The 20,773-nt window shown below is 44.6% G+C and overlaps 1 protein-coding gene across 2 annotated transcripts in view; it reads right to left on the bottom strand.

The window, feature by feature from the left end:
* The window catches only part of LDLRAD4 (low density lipoprotein receptor class A domain containing 4), a 559,350-nt gene extending 555,624 nt beyond the window's left edge, over positions 1-3,726 (bottom strand). The window contains exon 1 of one of the 2 annotated variants that reach the window (XM_075585414.1): positions 3,589-3,726. The gene's annotated coding sequence lies outside the window, so the exon portion shown is untranslated. The remainder of the gene's footprint in view (positions 1-3,588) is intronic. The other variant, XM_075585415.1, reaches the window with a different exon arrangement.
* Positions 3,727-20,773: the final 17,047 nt, after the last annotated feature.

Here is a 20,773-nt window from a genome sequence, read left to right as displayed (position 1 = left end):
AAGAAACACACTAAGAAACAAAAAGATTTGGATTTTCTTTTTATTTCTGGAAAGGAAACCATTAATTTCAATGAGAAGAAACACTGCAGAAATTCTTAACAGCTGTACAATGTCTGACTGTATGAAGAAGAAAAAATTGGTGAATGTGTCATTTAACCGTTTAAGTGTCCCATGACGTAGCAACAACGTCACGGGTTCAGCGTCAGCTTGATGGCGGTGCCATCGGTGCGACGGCACCCGACCCCGCGCTCTTCCCCTTCCTAACTTCAGTAATCGCAGTTTAATGTTGTGGTGGATAAGTTACCCTCCACAACATTTGCGGGGGGGGGGAGGGGGCTCTGTAATTGTCGGCATGTCCTCCTGCTGCCATGTGACAATGCGTCGTCATGACAACACAACTTCAGATGACGCGAGAGAGGGCAAGAGGCCCCACGCATAGTCGCGTCACGGAGGCGACGCGGTGAAGCAGGAGGTGGTGCCGGGTCCGTAGGAGATAAGAGGCCTCCCCAGAACTCCGAGCCCGCCCGGCTGGAACTCGGGGCGTTGCATAGCATAGCAGTTATGTCATTGACTTGCTTTTTAGCTAGTTTCCTAGAGGAGATCGCGATCTGAAACGCAGGGAATTGGAAGAGGACGACTCCTGTTCCGTTTCCTTACTCAATGATGCTGCAATCACGGGATAGCTCTGGCACTCTCAGGGTTAAAAAGTCGTGTTTTTTTTATGGTGTGTGGTTTCAAGAGCGCAAAATATAGTGAATTACTTGCTAGGTATAACAAATCAAAGGAGGAGAAGCTCTCTAAGCACATCTCATTAAGAAAGAGAAGGGGTCTTGTACTGCGTTACCAGAGTCTTATATACTTTCAATAACATTGTGCTTGTTTTTTTCTTTTTTCTTTAAAGCTAAAAATAAACAAAACAAGATCTCTTTCCCCAATTCAACCACTTTTCCCCTTGAATGCAGTTTCATCCCATCCATTCCAGCACCAGTAAGCCTACATTTAGTCAAAGTCCAAAGCAGCAATCCACCTCAAACTGGGTATTGTTATAATGACCTAAACTGGTAGGATCCCCAGAGCTGGTCCGTGCCCTCCCGACCTCTCCTGCAAGAGAGCGAGGCTGAACCCGGGGGCCATTTTATTTCTCCTAGACAAGAGCTCTTGTAAAGCTTAGCTCTAGAGGACCTCTTGTTTCAAATAAGGTTTTAATTTTTAATAATAATAATAATAATTATATATATACATACCCCGGTTTACCCTCGCAAGTAAGGACATATTGCCCAATGGGCAAACGGCAGCTCGCACACGCGCCTGTCAGCACGTCCTGAACAGCAATACCGGCTCCCTACCTGTACCGAAGCTGTGCGCAAGCGGGGAGACTATAGAGCCAGTTACACATGCATTATTTACATCAGTTATGCACGTATATGACGATTACAGTACAGTACATGCATCGATAAGTGGAAAAAAGGTAGTACTTCACTTTAAGTACATTTTCGCTTTACATACATGCTCCGGTCCCATTGCGTACGTTAATGCGGGGTATGCCTGTACACACATACACACACAGACGCGCGCACAGGTGCTACAACTCTAGAGGGTGACTATTAGATAAAAACATGCATACAAAAAACCTACACGATATGTAATATTATGCAGGGCAAAATGTTGGGAACAAACCCCTTGCTTTGCATGAGGGTTACACGAGAGGGAATAAAGCACAGAATTGAGCCTGGCAACACAGTCTTGGGAGGCTTTCACTGCGCAGGAATGCATTCTCGCTGCTGAAGGTTGTTCCTTAAAGGGTGTGGAGACTAAAGTTCACACATGACAAATCTTAATCCAAACCATCTAAACACTTCCCAAAGTTGCCTGCCTGAGCCTGCCTATAAGCGAGTTCACATTGTTCGCGATACTACATGCGGCACGTGCGCACCGAGCCAATACAAGCACATCGCAAGAGGATAACACTTTGCGCCATTCGCACATTGGTAATAGTATGACGTCTGACAGGTGTGCCTACGTTGGAGATGCAACAAAGTGAGATCACTCAGGGGCTGATTCTATATCCGCCGATCAGGCCCTTTCCAGACAGAATTCCCTATGGACAGCACGACCGGCCACTTTGGCAGACCTAGAATAAGCCCATTAGCCTTGTAACAACTTCTATATCATTTTAAATGGTTCATAGATTAAGGAGGTGTGTAATATTTTTGCAAATTTGGGTCCCAGGTCATAATTGTAAAAAATATATATATATATTGTTTGTTTGTTTGTTTGCGTGCGCGTGTGTGTGTGTGTGTGTGTGTGTGTGTGTGTGTGTGTGTGTGTGTGTATATATATATATATATATATATATAATGTATATGTGTATATGTGTAAAATCATCGATATCAATTCACCAATATATATTTTTATGAACTTGTTTTGTGTTCATCCATAACTGAGGAAGGCATGCATTTCCAAATATACATTGATTAGGGCTAAAATTAGAAAAACATTTTAATTTCAAAATCATAATGGCCCCTAGTTAACAGTCCCCCATAAAAATAATGTGTTTTTCTATTTATTTTTTTAAGCAACAACTTTTCCTAGCTAAGCAGATCTTGATTGAACTGTGAAAGTAATGAGAATGTAACTAGGCTAAGTGGGACTTTTAAATTTCTAAATTAAGTGTGATAAAATAAAAAGTAACGTATAACGTATAACGTAACGACGCGTAAAGTTTATTTTTGAATATTCCTTGCTGGATATGAAAACATCTCATCAGAATCCAGACATCTGTTGTGCTTGCTCTGGAAATTACTCAACGTTCAGCTCACAAACACCTATTACCTAACGCAATAAAATCCCAAATAAACCTAATCGCTTGTATTGTGCGGTATAGATTAGATTTAGGGCATATGCCACAAAAGCACACAGATGAATAACAGCGCAGCTCACGTGTTTATCAGAGACAAGTCACTGTCAGGGCAGATACCTGACAAAGTGGGAGTTTCTGTAATGGGAGGGGGTGGGGGAGTCAGGGTTCTATCCTGGTACCCAGCTGCTCTGCAGGAGGTCTCATCCATCCATCCCACCGTGTATATTCCAGATGGGTATATAGTATTGAACCAAGGGAAATAATATGGATAAGGCATGCCCTCCACCCACCTCCCCCCCCCCCCCCAAATACCACACCTCTCAACACACCCTTATTCCCCTCACTTTCATTAAACTCATCAGTTGCACCCATAGCCTTCAGCATTATCACCCTCTTAAAAGTCAGCATCACACTCCTGGCACAGCACTTGCCCCAATACAGTTTAACAGGATCAACATCTTAAACATAAAAACAGAGACCTTTCTAAGTGAATCAATGGATTTGCCAGACAGTGTGTGTGTTTCCCAAACCCTGAATTAAACTTGGGCCTCTGTCACTTTTCTGCCTGCAGTACCAGCAGCTCCTCCCCGACTACCAGTACAGATCCACAGCTGCAGCAGCAGCAGCAGCTCTCACACCCTGCACTTGCCTCCCCTCCCACCCTTTCAGCTGCCCCCTGACACCAAGGCTATGCTATTTCTTATGCAGAGCAGATGAAAGGGTCTTACCTCCCCCTGCAGTGTGTCTGCGCACACAGGCTCCTTGCCTGGGACTGGCAGCTTTCCCCTGTCTCTCTCTCTCTCTCTTTCCTCCACCCCTCTGTCTGCAGCTAGTCTGGAGCTCACTCTGACAGCCAGAGAGAGAAGACAAGTTGTACAGGGAGGTGTGAGAGAGGAGGGGAAGCTTCCTGCCCAGCGCTGGCATTCATATTCACAGGCTACACTGACATCTACAGGATGGATATGTAAAGCCCGAGCAGGACAGTCTGGGAGCTGACACATCTCATCACCATCCCCACAGCTGTACAGTGGGGTGCTGTCTGTAGCAAAAAAAAGACCCCTAGCTGCGAAGTTTAGGCACACGCAAAAAATAAAACTACACCAGATGTATCAAAGATAAAAAATGCCATTGTTTTCAGTTAAATTATTTATTAGATTAATGTAGTTGGGGGGGGGGGGGGGGGGGGTGAGGGAATGCCTTTTATTACAATCTGCACCCATTTTGCAATCTGGGAATTTAATAAATAGTCCCCAAAATACAGTTAAAGGTGCGATCCCTGTTACTTTATTTAATATATATATATATTTATTTTTTATTTTTAACTCACAAATATAACTGATTCCTGATGTACTCTTACTTAAAGCAAACATTTTGTTGTTTTGGTTTCTTTGGAAATTATGAATACTTTTCAATCAAGTGTTTACTCAATCTCTAGAAGCCCACTATGTTCCGCTAATGAGAGCAACCATTACCAATTGTAGAGTAGTTATGTAACATGGCTGGCACTGTTGCTTCCCTGCCTCCTATCACACAAGCCGTGATAGGTATTGCAGGCTGTGATAGAATGATCCAGGGCCATTGACCCCCCTTATACTGTCCTCTGATTGACAGGAGAGGAGGTGACATGGTTTGTGTGTGGCCAATGGTAGTACAGACACTATGCCCTCCCCTTCTTGATATCCGGGGGAAGTGCCAAAAGTTAGTGGGGCAGTCCAGTCTGGAGTTGGAGACTGGAGCAAGGGCTGTATGAGTCTCTCCCATCAGGGATGAGTGTGCCCACTCCAGCCCCTAGGGGGCTGGGGAACATCTGCTGCCACAAAGGTCTCAAGATTGACAATTAGGCCTCAATACTGTCTGATGTCCTGCACCATCCTGACGCCTGGGAACCGTTGATCAGCATCTGTATCGCTGTGTATGTGTCATCTGCCAGTGACTGCAATAAAGTACCCATTGTCTATATATATTCCTGCCTGAGTTCTCAGTTTATCAGGTAGGGGTATGTCTGTAATGTGCACTAGTGGGAGTCTGTCTCTGGCTACCCTAGAGCCACTGGAGCTGGAGGCGCTGACACAAGAGCAAACTATGAGAAACCAACGAAAGCCTGTCCTGTTCCCCATGCCATCGTGGACCACTCAGCATCTCCTGGACCCTCGCAGGTATGCAAGCACCACAACACCGGTAGCAGCAGTAAGATCTCCAAGAGGGAGGCAAGGGGGGACAGTGCTACAGTTATAATATGGCCTATTTGTTAATAGGGCTGTATGCTGAAAGCTGGCGCAGGGAGAAGATGTGTTTTCATGTGCAGCCTGATAGTCACCACTGGTAATAATAAAGGTCTGACAGAAAAGTAAGGGAATGAGGTGGCTCTTATATCATGCTCCGCAAGAATCGATGGCACTATGGTCTTAGAGTGACTACACTGTCCACTGGAGGTTTCCTGGAGTTCCATGAAAACCATTTGGTAATGGCAGACGTTTTACTTTCAAAACCTAATAATCATGTATTATGTGTCAGACTTTCCAACTTAATTCAAAAGGGTTCTTGCATGCTACGTTGTGATGGTATACAATTTATACAGCATAGAAATCTGTTTATTTGACAAATATAAGACATACCACAGCATCTGATGAGCTGGGATTCCACAAAGTACCAATCCATTTGAAAAGGTTTCCTAAGGGGTTCTCAAAGCAGTAGTTACCGTTATTTTCGATGTACCTAAGCTGATCCGGGGTTCTCAAACTATTTCTGGGTTGTTTGTGTCAGTATGTGACAAATATGTCCACGGGGTCACCATGAAAGTCTCAAATGTCCTCTCCCAGGGTAACTGTGGCAAGATAATCTATTTATTCTTGCCTGGTGGACAAAACTAACTGTATCTTGGGAGTTGGGACCCAGAGGTAGTATAAAAAAAAAAGAAAAAAAAATCGGACAGCACAAACTGCTGCTTTAAAGCAGCGGTCCAAGCTGTTGTTTTTAAAAAATAAATAAAATGTTCCCTTTAATATGTGCATCAATACAATCCACACAATGATAAGTAATTAGCTAAGTTGCCGATCAATCCATTCTCCTGTGATCCATCAGCAAAGATTTGGCTCAGGGGTTCACTAAATGGCTGTCAGTGCAGCAGAAGAGGACCGAAGATGCAAAGTTCTGTGGGGAAGATCTTGTGACCAGGCAGTCACTAGATACAATTGGTGCACTGCTACAGAGAGGGCAGGGTTCAAAAAGGGGTTTGCCAGAGCCTGTTTCAGAAGAGGAAGGGGATGTGACTTTGTAAATGGTTGCTATAGAAACAAAAAAATGCTTGTTACATTATAATACATAAAACATGTCTTTCAGAGTGGTTTAAAAAAAATGCTAAAAGTGTTTTCTCATAGTACAGAACTGATTTACAGTATTTTAAAAAACACACACGTAGAATATTGCTTGGTCTGCAGCTTTAAAACCACTATCACTTAGCAACATATCGCAGGTAGTGAGGGGAGCATTCTGATAGGTCGAGCTAGGAGAAAGCCGTAGAACCGTGAAACGCAATTAATGTACCTCGGGCAGCGAAGGGTTTAATAATACAATAGAAACCATGCTGATTTCTTTTCTTTTTCATTTTATTCACTGCATTGAAAATGTTTTATTTATTCTTGCAACCAGTTCTGCGTCTTGGTCCCCAGTGACGGTAAAGCCCCAACAGTCAGACAGATTTGCCTCTAGTGTCTCTATTTGGCAGTCATGTCAACACACAGCATAAGAGACCCCATGCAGTCTTGCTCATTAAAACCCAAAAGCAGCCTGTTAACATAATTTCTTGCTCAAATCTTAGCTCTTTTGGCATGTGGAACGTGACAGCTACAATCATTGCGGATCTTGCTTGCTGTTTAGGAAGCTATTTCTGAAAGAAAAGGAAATGTCTCTAGACAGTGAAGAAGTTGTTAAATCAGCGTCTGCTTTTACCATAAATTGGAGCGACATAAAAAAACTTCATGCTATTGATAATAAACCCTAAAAGAACATGAATATTGCTGAATGAAGGCGTTGGGTAGAAAGAGTAGCCCAACAGGAGAAGTAACAGTCACCACACTGCAGTGAATGTCCCTAAAACAAGACACAGTGGCAATAATGCGAGACATTGTAGGTTATTTTAATGCGTTGTGCATTAGTTATTGCAAGACAGATTGCAAACGCTTCCGATAAGCATAACTTGTGCATCATTTATACTACAGTGCACACACAGTCTTGCACACTGTAATACGTGTTGTATACCTCGGAATACCCATGTAATTGCGCGTGTTTTCTTCCAACCTTACCGCCATAAGTCGCGAGTGCAGGCGAGTGCAGAAAATGGCATTTTAGAGTTCTGGTTTTTAAACACCTGAAATTGACACAGTAGCACAGTACTGTACACATTACAATTCATTCATTTCATTGCACACAAAGAAACAGAATACATGTAATTCAAACAAAGCAACCGCGATAAACACGTGTGCCTGGTGTGATTGGCCGCGTTAATGCCGCGTGGAGTGCAGCAGAGCACAGGAAAACGACTCCGTGATTTGTTCGAATAACGGCCATTGCATCTCTATATTTGAAAGAAATGCATATTTTCCACCCTTCTCCTATTCAGTTGCCCAATTTTCTTTCTCCAGCTCCGTTTCCCTGCTTTAACTTTTACATCATTGCCCTTTTCATGTTCAATGACAAGGGATATTGGCGGAAATCACTTTCAGGGTTCTTCCTTAGCTTTGTAGGAGTTAGTTCACGATACATGGAGCTGAAGGCGCAGAGGGTAGATCTGTAGTAGGGTTTATGTTGTGTTTGTTTCCCAAAGTCTTAAGTCTTCAGTGTCCTGCAATGTGTTTTAGTCTCAAACACAAAAAGAGGTGTAACAGTGTTCCCCCCACCCGGTGGGAGATTTGTCCATTACTACGGTGTGTGGTGCATACACCTGCTGGTAACAGGAGGGCTGAGTCGTCCGCCGATGGTAGTGGGGACACAGGAACAGGCTTCTGGGATTCATACCCCACATATCTCCTTAGCAGTGCAGCGCATCTATCTGCCGTAGGCTCCAGGAACTGAAGGTGATGTCCCACGGTAGAACTTATTACCTCTCCCGCCAGTAAGGTCACGCACCAGGCAGGAGGTATATAACAACAGGAACAGTTTACTGTCTTCTGTACAGCACAGTTACATGGCAGGCTTCTGCCCGATGCAGTAACTCTCAGCCTCTCACTGAATGATTGTCCCTGGACCGTCACTACAGGCCAAGGGCACCCGCAGCCGTCCTCGCTCTTCCCCACCTCCCTAGCGGAGGCAGAGGTATGGTCCACATTCACTCTCCCCCAGAGGGAAGAGCACAAGGGAAGGCCCCAATCTCGGGCTCCCAGTTGTGTGACCTGCCTTCCTCAGTGGGGGAAGGATACTAACTAATTTAGGGCAATCCTGCCTTTAAGTACTGCCTGGAGGAGGGCAATAATGTCACCACCTTCCGCTGTCACTCAAATGCAGCTCCTCGGAGGGGGAAAACCAAATAGCAACTACTGGCAACCTGATTGTACCAGGGTTTACTGCTATCCCAAGAGCAGAATAGTATCCATCAGGTGACCTGGCTACAGAGGTAATACTGCTCAACGGGTGAAGATTTTTAAGAGGTGATCAAGACAATCATTTTTAATGTAAAATGGTGCTGGCCTTATTGCCACTGATTGCTGCAGAGGGGTGTGGCCTGTGCACTAAAGAACTTTAAATTGGGAGCAGGAAAAACTGATGACCAAAGTCAAAAAGAGATACACTTATGGAGCACACCTGGGCTATTAATACTTAACATTTAATTTCTACATTCATATAAATGATTACAATAACATGCAAGATAGTGATGACAATAGTGAAAGTTATTAAAGTATTTACAAGTTAAAATTATCAGAAACTGATCCCGAATTATTGGATCGGTTATATCCAGTTATAGATTTTATTAATAATAATAATTGTATTTTATTGTGTCTTTAATTATATAGCGCCATTAATGTACATAGCGCTTCAAAGTAGTAATACACATGGTAATCAAAAAAATAACAGATAATATAAATAACAGATCATGGGAATAAGTGCTTTAGACATAAAAGTAACATTAAGGAAGAGGAGTCCCTGCCCCGAGGAGCTTACAGTCTAATTGGTAGGTAGGGAGAACGTACAGAGACAGTAGGAGGGAGTTCTGGTAAGTGCGTCGTGTTCAGAATATCCACAGTGCTATTCATATGCTTCTTTAAGCAAGTGTGTCTTAAGTTGGGTCTTAAAGGTGGATAGAGAGGGTGCTAGTCGGGTACTGAGGGGAAGGGCATTCCAGAGGTGTGGTGCAGTCAGTGAAAAAGGTTTAAGGCGGGGGAGGGCTTTAGATACAAAGGGGGTAGAAAGAAGACATCCTTGAGAAGAACGCAAGAGTCTGGATGGTGCATAACGAGAAATTAGGGCTGAGATGTAAGGAGGGGCAGAAGAGTGTAAAGCTTTAAAAGTGAGGAGAAGAATGGAGTGTGAGATGCGGGATTTGATCGGAAGCCAGGAGAGGGATTTCATGAGTGGAGATGCTGAGACAGATCTAGGAAAGAGTAGTGTGACTCTGGCAGCAGCGTTTATGATAGATTGTAGGGGAGACAGGTGAGAGGCAGGAAGGCTGGACAGCAGGAGGTTACAGTAATCAAGACGGGAGAGAATGAGGGCCTGAGTCAGAGTTTTAGCAGTCGAGCAACAGAGGAAAGGGCGTATCTTTGTTATATTGCGGAGGAAAAAGCTACAGGTTTTAGAAATGTTTTGAATGTGAGGGGCGAATGTGAGATAGGAGTCGAGTGTGACCCCTAGGCAGCGTGCTTGGGCTACTGGGTGAATGATCGTAGTTCCAACAGTAATGTGGAAGGAGGTAGTAGGGCCAGGTTTGGGAGGAAGTATGAGGAGCTCTGTTTTAGCCATGTTGAGTTTAAGGCGGCGGAGGGCCATCCAGGATGATATAGCAGAGAGACATTCAGAAACTTTGGTTTGTACAGCAGGTGTAAGGTCGGGTGTTGAAAAGTATATTTGTGTGTCGTCAGCATAGAGGTGATAATTAAACCCAAAAGATGTTATTAGGTCACCTAGAGAGAGTGTGTACAGAGAAAAGAGAAGAGGTCCCAGGACAGAGCCCTGGGGTACCCCCACAGAGAGATCAATAGAGGAGGAGGAGGTATTAGCAGAAGAGACACTGAAAGTACGATGGGAGAGGTAAGACGAGATCCAGGATAGAACTTTGTTCCGAATACCAAGAGTATGGAGAATGTGAAGGAGAAGAGGGTGGTCCACGGTGTTAAATGCTGCAGAGAGGTCGAGTAATATGAGCAGAGTGTAATGACCTCTGTCTTTGGCAGCATGGAGGTCGTCAGTTATTTTAGTGAGGGCTGTTTCCGTGGAGTGAGCAGTGCGGAAGCCAGATTGTAGAGGGTCTAGGAGAGAATAAGTGTTGAGAAAATGGAGCAAGCGAGAGAATACAAGACGTTCAAGGAGTTTAGAGGCAAAAGGCAGGAGGGAGACAGGTCGATAGTTAGAAAGACAGGTAGGGTCAAGCTAGCTGTTTTTGAGTAATGGTATGACTGTTGCATGTTTGAAGGAAGATGGAAAGGTTCCAGAGCAGAGGGGGGAGTTAAAAATGTGTGTGAGCGTAGGGATTATAGTAGGAGCAAGAGGTTTTAGGAGATGGGAGGGAATGGGGTCAAGAGGGCAAATGGTAGAGGGAGAAGAGGCGATCAACAGTGACACATCCTCCTCTGAGACAGTGGAAAAAAAGTCAAGGAAGGCAGGAGGAGAGTTAGGAAGAGGTGTAGGATGGGAGGAAGAGACAGAGGGGATGTTCTGATGTATGCATTCCACCTTTTCCTTAAAATAGTCAGCAAAGTCCTGAGCGGAGATGGAGGAAGGAGAGGCAGCTGAGGGTGGTTTGAGTAGAGTATCAAAGACAGAGAACAGTCGGCGTGGGTTAGACTTGTGCATGTTGATTAGTGAAGAAAAGTAGGCTTGTTTAGCTTGCGAGAGGGCAGAGTTGAAACAGGATAGCATAAATTTGTAGTGAAGGAAGTCTGTGAGATTATGAGATTTCCTCCAGAGGCGTTCAGAGGAACGAGTGGAGGAACGCAGCATGCGCGTGTGGGAATTTAACCAGGGTCTAGGGTTAGAAGGGAGAGTGCGGCAGAGAGAAAGCGGGGCATGTAGATCAAGAGAGGAGGACAAGGCAGAGTTGTAGTTCCTGACCAGGTTGTCAGGGTCTGTAGCCGAGCTGAGAGAGGAGAGGGAGGAGCGTAAAGTGGACTCAAAGTCAGGTAAGTGAATAGAGCGCAGGTTTCTGCAGAACAGGGGATTAGATGGAGGGGGAGAAGGGGAGAAGCGAGATAGAGAGAATGAGATGCGGTAATGGTCAGATAGAGGAAAAGGGGATATGGAGAAATCAGAGAGAGAAGTTTTTAGTGAAAACCAGCTCTAAGTAGTGGCCATCCTTGTGGGTGCTGGCTGCAGTCCACTGTTGAAGGCCAAAAGAAGAGGTTAGAGAAAGAAAGCGGGAAGCCCAAGGGAGAGAGGGGTCATCAATGTGGCAATTAAAGTCCCCAAGGAGAAGAACAGGGGAGTCTGAGGAGAGAAAGAAAGAGAGCCAGGATTCAACGTGAGAGAGAAAGGCAGAAGGGGGATGAGTAGAGGTAGGTGGGCTATAGATGACCGCCACATGGACAGGGAGAGGAGAGAAGATCTGGACAGTGTGAACCTCAAAGGAGGGAAAAGCAAGAGAGGGGGGAATAGGAAGGGTTCGTTAACGGCAGAGAGAGGAGAGCAGGAGCCCCACGCCTCCACCCCTGCCATCAGGGCGCATGTGCTTGTATAGCGCTGCTAGTTTAACATAGCGCTTTACAGAGACACTTTGCAGACACAGTCCCTGCCCGTAGAGCTTACAATCTATGTTTTAGGTGCCTGAGGCACAGGGAGATAAAGTGACTTGCCTAAGATCACAAGGAGCCAAGGGCTTCAATAGAAAGCCAGCAGGGAGCTGGTTAATTGCAGCTACAGTCTCCACCAGGCTCATCATACGGATAGAAAAGCCTTCTGCTTGAACTGCAGGGGATCTCTTGAGCAGAGGAACTGTGTTGCCAGCAAGAGACTCACAGGAACACTTGTCTTGAGCACAGAAAGACTATGCTGCCGGCAAGACACCCTGAAACCAGACCCTCTATTCCAGGGCACAGTGGACCCTGGAACTCGCCAGAGAGTGGCCCCCCCAGCGGACACAACCCAGAGACTGACATAAAGTACCGCCTGCTTATATGTACCTCTTTGGACTTTGGGGTCATAGGTTGACAAGAGGCCTATCCTCCCAGCCCTGCAGATAGGGACTGGGAAAGGGAGTTATCCCTTACGAAGGGATAGGATGTTTTATTTATTTGTGTGCTTCCTTAAACTGTATTGCTTAATGCTAGGGGCTGAATAAAAGCCACGGTTTATTTTCCCAAAATACGTCTCCCAGGTTGTACCTCTGCACATGTCTCTTACAGTCACCATTATGTGACGAGTTCTAGGACGCTTCTGTGCAACTGTCGTATAGTTTTAACCTACATATCTCAGGCCACATTTACATGTTACCAAATAATGATATAAAATATGCACACAGCGCACTGGGGATCAGTATTAAATACATTTAATAGGACCAAATAGACCCTTTGATAAGTGAAAAATAAAAAAATAACCATACACAGGTAAAAAGAATTAATACTAATTAATCACACAAATGTAAAGACATAAGATCTCAAAGATCTTTATCGTTTTTCTGAGATTACCTTTGGGAGATCTCTATTTAGGAGACTGTGGGGAGCGACTCCAATGTGCCCAGCAGCAAGGGGTTCTACCATTACGACGTACAAGACAGCACGAGCGCGGATTCCTTGACTACTTCCAATGTTACCAAATAAATCAAATTGCTAGTGTAGCCCCGGACCCTTTGGGCTACGGTGACCCCCCCTCCTCTCTGCACTCACCTCCGCGGTTTATTATTGTGTCCTGTGAGTGGCTGCTTCCGCTCTGCTGGGATCCCTCACAGATGGAGGCACTGCACCAGAGTAAGTACACACCCCAGGCTCTCCGTGGCAGAGGCTCAGGCTCCTGGAGCCAACAGGTATAAGAGCAGCACTGGTAGCTTCCTGTGTTCTGGGGGAAACAGGGCTACACTAGTTTTGCAATTTATGAAGTGTCTGATTGTGTCTGAATTCTTTAGTAGGTAACATAAACTTACAGGCCTTACAGTTGTTACATTTGTATGACCCTTTGAGAGAGGACCTTAACTAGCTTTTCATAGGTCTACGTTGGAAGTGGCTGTGTTCCAAGACAACTCTGAAGTTTTTAGAAATACTACTAGTTACTGTATACTGTACTCGGTATAGTTTTAAGAACTTTGGCAAGGTCTTCGTCAAATCTGAAGAGGTGCCAATGTTTAGCAAAGCTTGATTTTGTATGAGTCTATCTTCGATTGTATGTAACCAGGGCTTCCGACAAGGGGAGAGCCAGAATAAGTGTCCTGGGGCAGCAGGGGGCCAGGCCGGCGCTGGAAGTTGGGCTCTGCCAGAGGTTAGGCTTGACTTCTGTGCCTGGCTGACTCTGATTGCAGCTGGACCCTTGCTCTCCGGAGCTGCTGCTGGCCTCTCTCCCAAACTGAGCTTCCTGCCCCTCTCTCACGCCGGGGCTCTCTCCTCTAAGGGGTGAGTAAAACGTCTAATTTTGTACCGGTTTTGAAATTACCGCTCCAAACCTCTTCAATTTCAAAACAGGTACATATGAGATGTTTTAATCCCCTGCTGCTGCAGCCGTGCGTCCACCACTTCCACCTCCTCCGCTGTCAGCGTCGGACTTTGGGCCAGCCCCTGGAAGGCAGACCCAATGTCTGCGTCCGTCTGCGGGACATGAGGCCTTCCCAGTCCTCCCCCCAAAGGTAAAGCGTGTCCCCAGAGTCGGGAGGGGTGTACATAACTATACCATCTGATATTGTAAGACGGATTGTTAGAATTCTCTCATACACATTGTCTTATTTGTCTACCTAGGCATTCCCTTGCCAAAAATGCTTTGTCAGGAGCATGTTGTCGCAAAATGCGTAGAGGTCACGAGAGGTCACTCTACGCGCTTACTGATTGGCTGAAGCGGGGTACCAGGAAGTTCGGTGCGGTCCGCACAGTTAAGCGCCAAGCGAGCGGCTCCAGCTCGCACTTCTGTGGTGAGTACCTGTCTCCATCATATCAGCCATTAACCTTGCTTCGGTAGCCGATTATTATCCGGTGTACCATAGCAATTGGGTTTTTTTTAGTGACCGTCTGGTCCGTGTGTTTACCATTTGTGTATATACTGTCAGTTTGTTTAGTGTGAGTGCACATTGTAGCACTGCTAGCGTAATAGGTACCGCTTGTTACATTTTTTACGTTAGTGTGTGGTTTTTCAGAACCTTTTTTAATCATTAAACTATTTTATCAACTGTGGTCCTGTTTTGGAAATTTTTTATATATGGTGGTATATCAGTCTGTATTATTTAGTAATCCCCGGTGCGCTTGTGTGTATCTTCTTGTCCTTTGGCCAAAGTGTTATAAGCCCTGCTGCCACATCATGGCATGACCACTTTGCAGGTCCTACCAATACCTGTGAGTATTCTCATTGACCTCTACAGTGGAGGGAGTTAGGACTCAATAGACCTGTCCTGCACAGGTACATGTAAAAACCTGCTACTTAAAAAGTGGGGAATAGTGAGCTTAACCCCAGGGAGGAGGGACCACCATCCTCTAAACAACTGATACCAGTTGACAATTAATGAACACACAATCCCTGCAAGCTCTAACCCCAGCACCTGTGCCAGGCTACGTGCGGCTTGCAATAAACCAGGATATGTGCGGCTTCTAGCAAGCCAGTGCTTGAAGCAAAGAAATTATGCGGAGTGCTTAAGTCTGCTGTCAGGGGCCCAATGACCAGATTTCTACTCTCCTATCCTGGATGAAGGATATGGTCTCTTACATTATGGCTAAACGTAGCTCGAACAGATCAAGGTCCCAAACAAGCCTGGATAGGTGGGGAGCATCTTCGTCAGAGGCAGTGGCGGATATCCATTAGGCCCAGGCCTAGGGCCGCAATGTTTTGGGACGGAAAATGTAAAAAAAAATTCTCCCATATACAAGGCCCCGCTCTCTTCCCCACTGATTGTCGGGGGAGAGCGCAGGGCCTCTGTAAAGGTCTCTTACCTTCTCTTTCATGCTGCCCTCCTCCTTCTGTAGCATTGCGGTGTCAAATGACGTTGCGACGTCACATGGCAACGCTCTGCCATGACATCACATGGTGTTCCGTTGTCATGTCATGCGTTGGGGAAATTCCTTGAAGGTGGACGCTGCAAACACCCGTATTGCAGGAAAGACGAGGTGCCGGTACTTAGCGCGGCAGATAAATTTCCCAGGGCCCAGGACTAGAGTGTGCACTGAGCTGTGGCCGCCCTTGTCCCCCCCCCCATCCAGTGTCGGCTGCATTGCGAGATCGCCCCTCTATCTCTCACACTCCCTCCCCCACACCCCCACCCCCCTCTCCCACACACCCATCAACCCCCCCCCCATATTCACACTAAACCCTCCCAATACACATAATAACTACCACATCTCCCCAATACATATACTAACCCCTCAACACACAAAGACCCCAATACACATAACCCCCTCCCCAGTACACACAATAACCCCCCAATATACATAAGACCCCACCCCGAATACACAACACACCTCCCCCAATAACTAATTCACCAGTCACTTATTGGAGAAACCTGTTGCTTGACACATACTGTAGAGTGATACAAAAAAGTGTAAAAACGGTGCTCCGAGAGAAGGAATTACATTTTGCCCCCCAATCATAGTTGGATTGGTGTATATATTTTGCAGTTATATTTCTATTCATTTGTATGTGTTATTTCTTCATGTTTCATCCAATTTATGTACTGAGACTAATCAGTCCTTTCTATCCTCTTTTTTATCCTCTCTTATTTTCATCAATAGGATAAATCATCAATCGCGACTGGATATCCTTTAAACTAATATGATGTGTATTTAATGAGATCATTATGGTTTGATATACATTTTGACCATTAGTATTTTTCCTATATTTATGCCACGTCGTTATGTAGACATTCCCAATATCCCTGGTTTATGATTAAATTATTGGGTTCTTTTGGAGATTTATCATTCCACACTTTATTTAAATTATATTTTATCATTGAGATTATTATGCATTTTTTTGAATTGTCAAATGTCAAATTTCTCCACCTTATAGTTTATTAGGTTTATAGTATAATATTCACTTAATTTAGTCATTGCTCTTTTCAATTTAGACTCTAGTTGGGACACATATTATATTTACAACACCCAATAGTGTCAGAAGTAATATAATTTATATTGCTGCTGAGATCGCCTTGATCTATGATATTTTTTATATTAAGTGTACTCATGTCCATAACAATATCATTATTTGGCTTTTCTGCCATATAGATGTAGCCAGGTCTCCCCACACCGTCCGTGCCCCCCTCACCTAGCTGCCGATCGCGGGGGCCGCCGCGTCCAATGGCGGCTCCGTCCGGCGATGGCAGGGGAGAGGGCGGTCAGGTTCCGGCTCGGGGGTTGCCGGGGACGCGTGCGGCCGGTTGCCAAGGCCGCACGCGCGTCAGAGGCTCCCGGCGCTCCCGAAGCCGGGCGGTAAAGGCGCCGCCATTGCCCCTTAGCTCGCGCATGCGCAGTGGTCGCGCATGCGCAGTTAGAGCCCCAGAGTCAGGGCGAAGTTGCGCGAGGGCTAGGTTAGGCAGGGAGAGGTTGAGGCGGCCCCCGGGCAAGTGCGCATGCGGCCCCAATGCCAGGATAGGCTCTATGGGACTACAACTCCCATGGAGCATAGCGAGGAAGGCATCAGGTGCCTCATAGGAGCCAATAGGGTTGAAGGATTGCCCTGGAGCGAGAAAGGATACATTTCGCGGGCTTGCAGCACGTTGGGCAGTCAGAGAGACCGGAGCAGCCCAGGGAAGGAGGTAGGGTACAGGAGTCGGGGACTCCCTGTACTAGGCCAGCACCCCCAGGGCCCGAGATAGCTCAGCTCCCCAGTAAGGTGAGTGTTGCCAGGGGCAGCCCTCAGGTTAGGGACCCTGCCACTTACATTAGTGGGAGCTGGGAAAGGAAGGTTACAGAGAGTTGGAGTCAGGGAGCTGTGAGGGAAGGAAGGGTGCGGGGAGCGAGTGCAGCTCCTGCCCCATATAGGTACCTACACCCCAGGTAGGCCCCAACTCCCCACTAGTTTAGTGGGTAAGTGCTTAGGGAGGCCCAAGATAGGGACGCTGCCCTTAGTATAGAGTGCTGCCTTGTCAGAGTCACGGCTGTTAGTGCTGTGAGGTCTGACAGGCAGGCACCTTGTTGCGCAGCACGTTGGCTGCAGCATCCAGTGAGCTACAGCTTGCTGCTGTAGGCACTGGGACTCGGTAAGTGTTATTAAGCATAGTCAGGCCGGGAAGAGTTAGGGGAGTGGGGCAGGTTATTAACCCCTGTTAGGCCCCTAGGAGTTTTCCCCAAAGCCACTTTAGGTTGCGGTACTACAGGGACAGGCCCTAGGTTAGGGTTCCTGTCACGTTAGAGCCAAGGGTTAGTTAGGGACTCAGCGGATGCTGCTGTCCCTGTGAAGAGGTTCGGATCCACGTTGGGGTCCGCAGAGACTATTCCAGAGGGAGACCGCCCTGGCGGTCCGCGTACAAAGGAGTTCGGTTGGAGGATCAGACGGATTCATCACACGTCTGACCCTTTGCGAAGCCAGTTGCTGATCCGAGTACCGGAGTGCTCGGCAGGTACCATACAGTCATAAGTGCACCAACGGGCCCCTTAGTGTAACTGTGACTGCGCAGTCACCCACGTTCTCTCCAAGAGTGCGGGACACTGGGTGGGATTCTCGGGACACTGGGTGGGATCACCTGGTATTGGGGAAGCATCCTGCGCGACGCAGTAGGTGTCTCCTCTAGAGAGGGACACAGGTTATATAAAGGTATTGCGTGATATGTTATATTGCTTATTAGTAAAGTCACTCGTTAATATATATTCCCGTGTATGTGATTATTGTATTGTCCTGCGAGGAACCACTCCCCCTCTGGTGGGAGCCATCGCAGGTGGAGGCGCTGTATCGAGAAAGTGGTTGTCCCTAGTATTGTATTGCCCCAGGTTCCCCGTGGCGGAAGCTCAGCCCTCCTGTGAGCCAACAGGTAATGCACCACACCTATGGTAACATCGTATGTTCCCTTGCACCCCACACTATATCTGCGATTGGGGGGGGAATACCCGTTACATATATTTTTAATTGTCTTCTTATTTTTACATGTATTAAATGAAATGATCAATTATGTTTTATGTCTCACATATTATTTGTGTTCCATTTATACCAAAAAATATTAATTAGACCCAGTGTAAGATAAAATAGGCTATACAACTGAAAATATTAGACAGACATATGCTATTAGAAACTAAATGTGTAGGTGCTAAATGAAATAAAAACATATAATATAAAATATAACAATGTATATACAGTAATATAGCTGAGAGTCCAATATCAAAATATCCAGTAGACAGGTCTCTCCATCAATCACCACCTGCTTTCTGTACGAGTCCTCTATAGTAGGATCATATTCATCTAAAAAGTGGTTCTGTATTAGTTAATCCACAGATAGTCCATGACCAATCAATAAAAATTGATTATTAGTCCATAACCATCCAGCGCCGTGAGTTGTCCACAGTCTCTCACAGGATGAACCACCTCCGAAGTTAATCTAGCAGGAAAAGAAAACAAGCGCCTCTCTTTTTCTTTTCCTGATATATATATATAGTATATATATACAGTATATATACACACCACACTTAGTTAAGTTATGGTGGGTAAAAAAAGTGACAAAAACCCTACACAGTAAAGCATATAGCAAATGGAAATATTACTGTATTCTCATTTGCATGTCTTAGACAGGTCTGCAACCCCGACTTTCACCATTATCACCCAGCGATAATGGTGAAAGGCGGGGTTGCAGACCTGTCTAAGACATGCAAATGAGCACACAGTAATATTTCCATTTTATATATATATATCTCTGATCCCCTCTGTAGTCCTCTGTCATCCATTTGTCCAGGTCTCTCCTAGACCCTTTTCCTGATCTTGGTAACTGGCACTCGATATATGTGTATATACATTCACTTATAACCATCATGTGTGTTACACACTGTCCTGTTTTATTAAATTTTAGGACTCATTCAATTTTTATTTTTTTTATATATAATTTTATATTTTTATTAGATTATATATTTTTATTATAATATACATTTCTTTATATATATCCCTCATTATATGCATACACATGGTTTTCACAATATATATAATTATAATATGTCAACACGTATCACTTATTATATCCCCACATATGTTTGGTTTATTAGTTAAGATGGTAATATATGTCATTTTATTCACATATATACACAATTTTTATCACTTCGTATATCATACGTCTAACACAATAGTTATTTAAGAATATTCATTTTTAGTTCACATACACTATTTTTCTCTCCCTCTCTTCTTGAAAAGTTGCCCAAAAACAATACTAATATGAATCTGTCACATTGGTGCTTTGTTGTATAGTTGTGCATATGTAATCACGTGTACACATGTACACATATATATGTATATATGATCAGATATGAAATTGGGCAAACTTATTGACTGTGTTTTAAATATTTGGTTTGTCTACCTCTCCATGTATCTCCTTGTTTTGTATTTAATGTTATTTAGTCAATATTATATGTCTTGTAATTCATGTTACAATCAATGGATTTTATTTATTAACTTGTTGCAATGAGTATATAGAATTTTAGTTCACCATGATCACTCTGTGTTATTGGTATGTTGCCAAACATTGAGTCTATGTTATAACCTTTAGTATAGACATTATGAATATCCACATCAATTTTTGGAAACCACCATAGACACTTCAATATATACAATTGATTTATGGTCCTAAATATTAAGAGAAAAATATATATACAATCAATATATCAGTTTCCTTAAATGGTATTGACACTTTAATCAATATAATGTCTATCACCAAGTGTCTATCTCCTGCAACACTCACAAAACAGTTAAGTCCACTGATCACATATAAATTCTTTAATATTGTATATATAGGTATTATTGTGGTTTTTAACAGTTGATTAAACCTTCGTCCAAGTAATATCCCGTTCAGCTGTTTCTAGGGGTTGCTATGACACGAATTGTGTATATATACTGCATGAGTTCAGCCCCTTCCCATCACCCTTTGAAAAAGTCGCCCGAGAGTGACGAAACGCGTCAGGGAGCGTCATTACGCATTACGTCACGGACATTATGTCACCACGTTGCGCATGAACAGGCCGGTTCGTGTGTGTAACAGCTAGAGGCCATACAGCCAGGAGATCTTCTGAGGACTCCAACCCGACGCCGGTATACTCCATCTACGCTTGGATATTATCCTGATGATCATGGATCGTCCATTATCCAGAGACTGACATCAGAGACAAGCAAAGACAAGTAAAGATACCGGATGGTGGTGATTTATTCACGACATGCTTTTAACTTCCTTACCCTTGTGAGTGAGATTCTTCTCCCCCCCCCCTTCTCCTCCCTTTATTAAAATACAGTTATACACTATGGGGCGTGCGCTCTTTTCTCTTTCTCCTCTATATATATATATATATATATATATATATATATATATATATATATATATATATATATATATATATATATATATCATGTAAGACCCTTGGGCATTTGTCACGGGAGACAAGGTACACCTTTTTTTACCAGGATCATTTA

This window comes from Ascaphus truei, chromosome 2, assembly GCF_040206685.1.
Source record: "Ascaphus truei isolate aAscTru1 chromosome 2, aAscTru1.hap1, whole genome shotgun sequence".
Classification (NCBI taxonomy): domain Eukaryota; kingdom Metazoa; phylum Chordata; class Amphibia; order Anura; family Ascaphidae; genus Ascaphus; species Ascaphus truei.
Note: the sequence above shows the minus strand (reverse complement) of the source record. Positions and strands in the feature narration are given on the sequence as shown.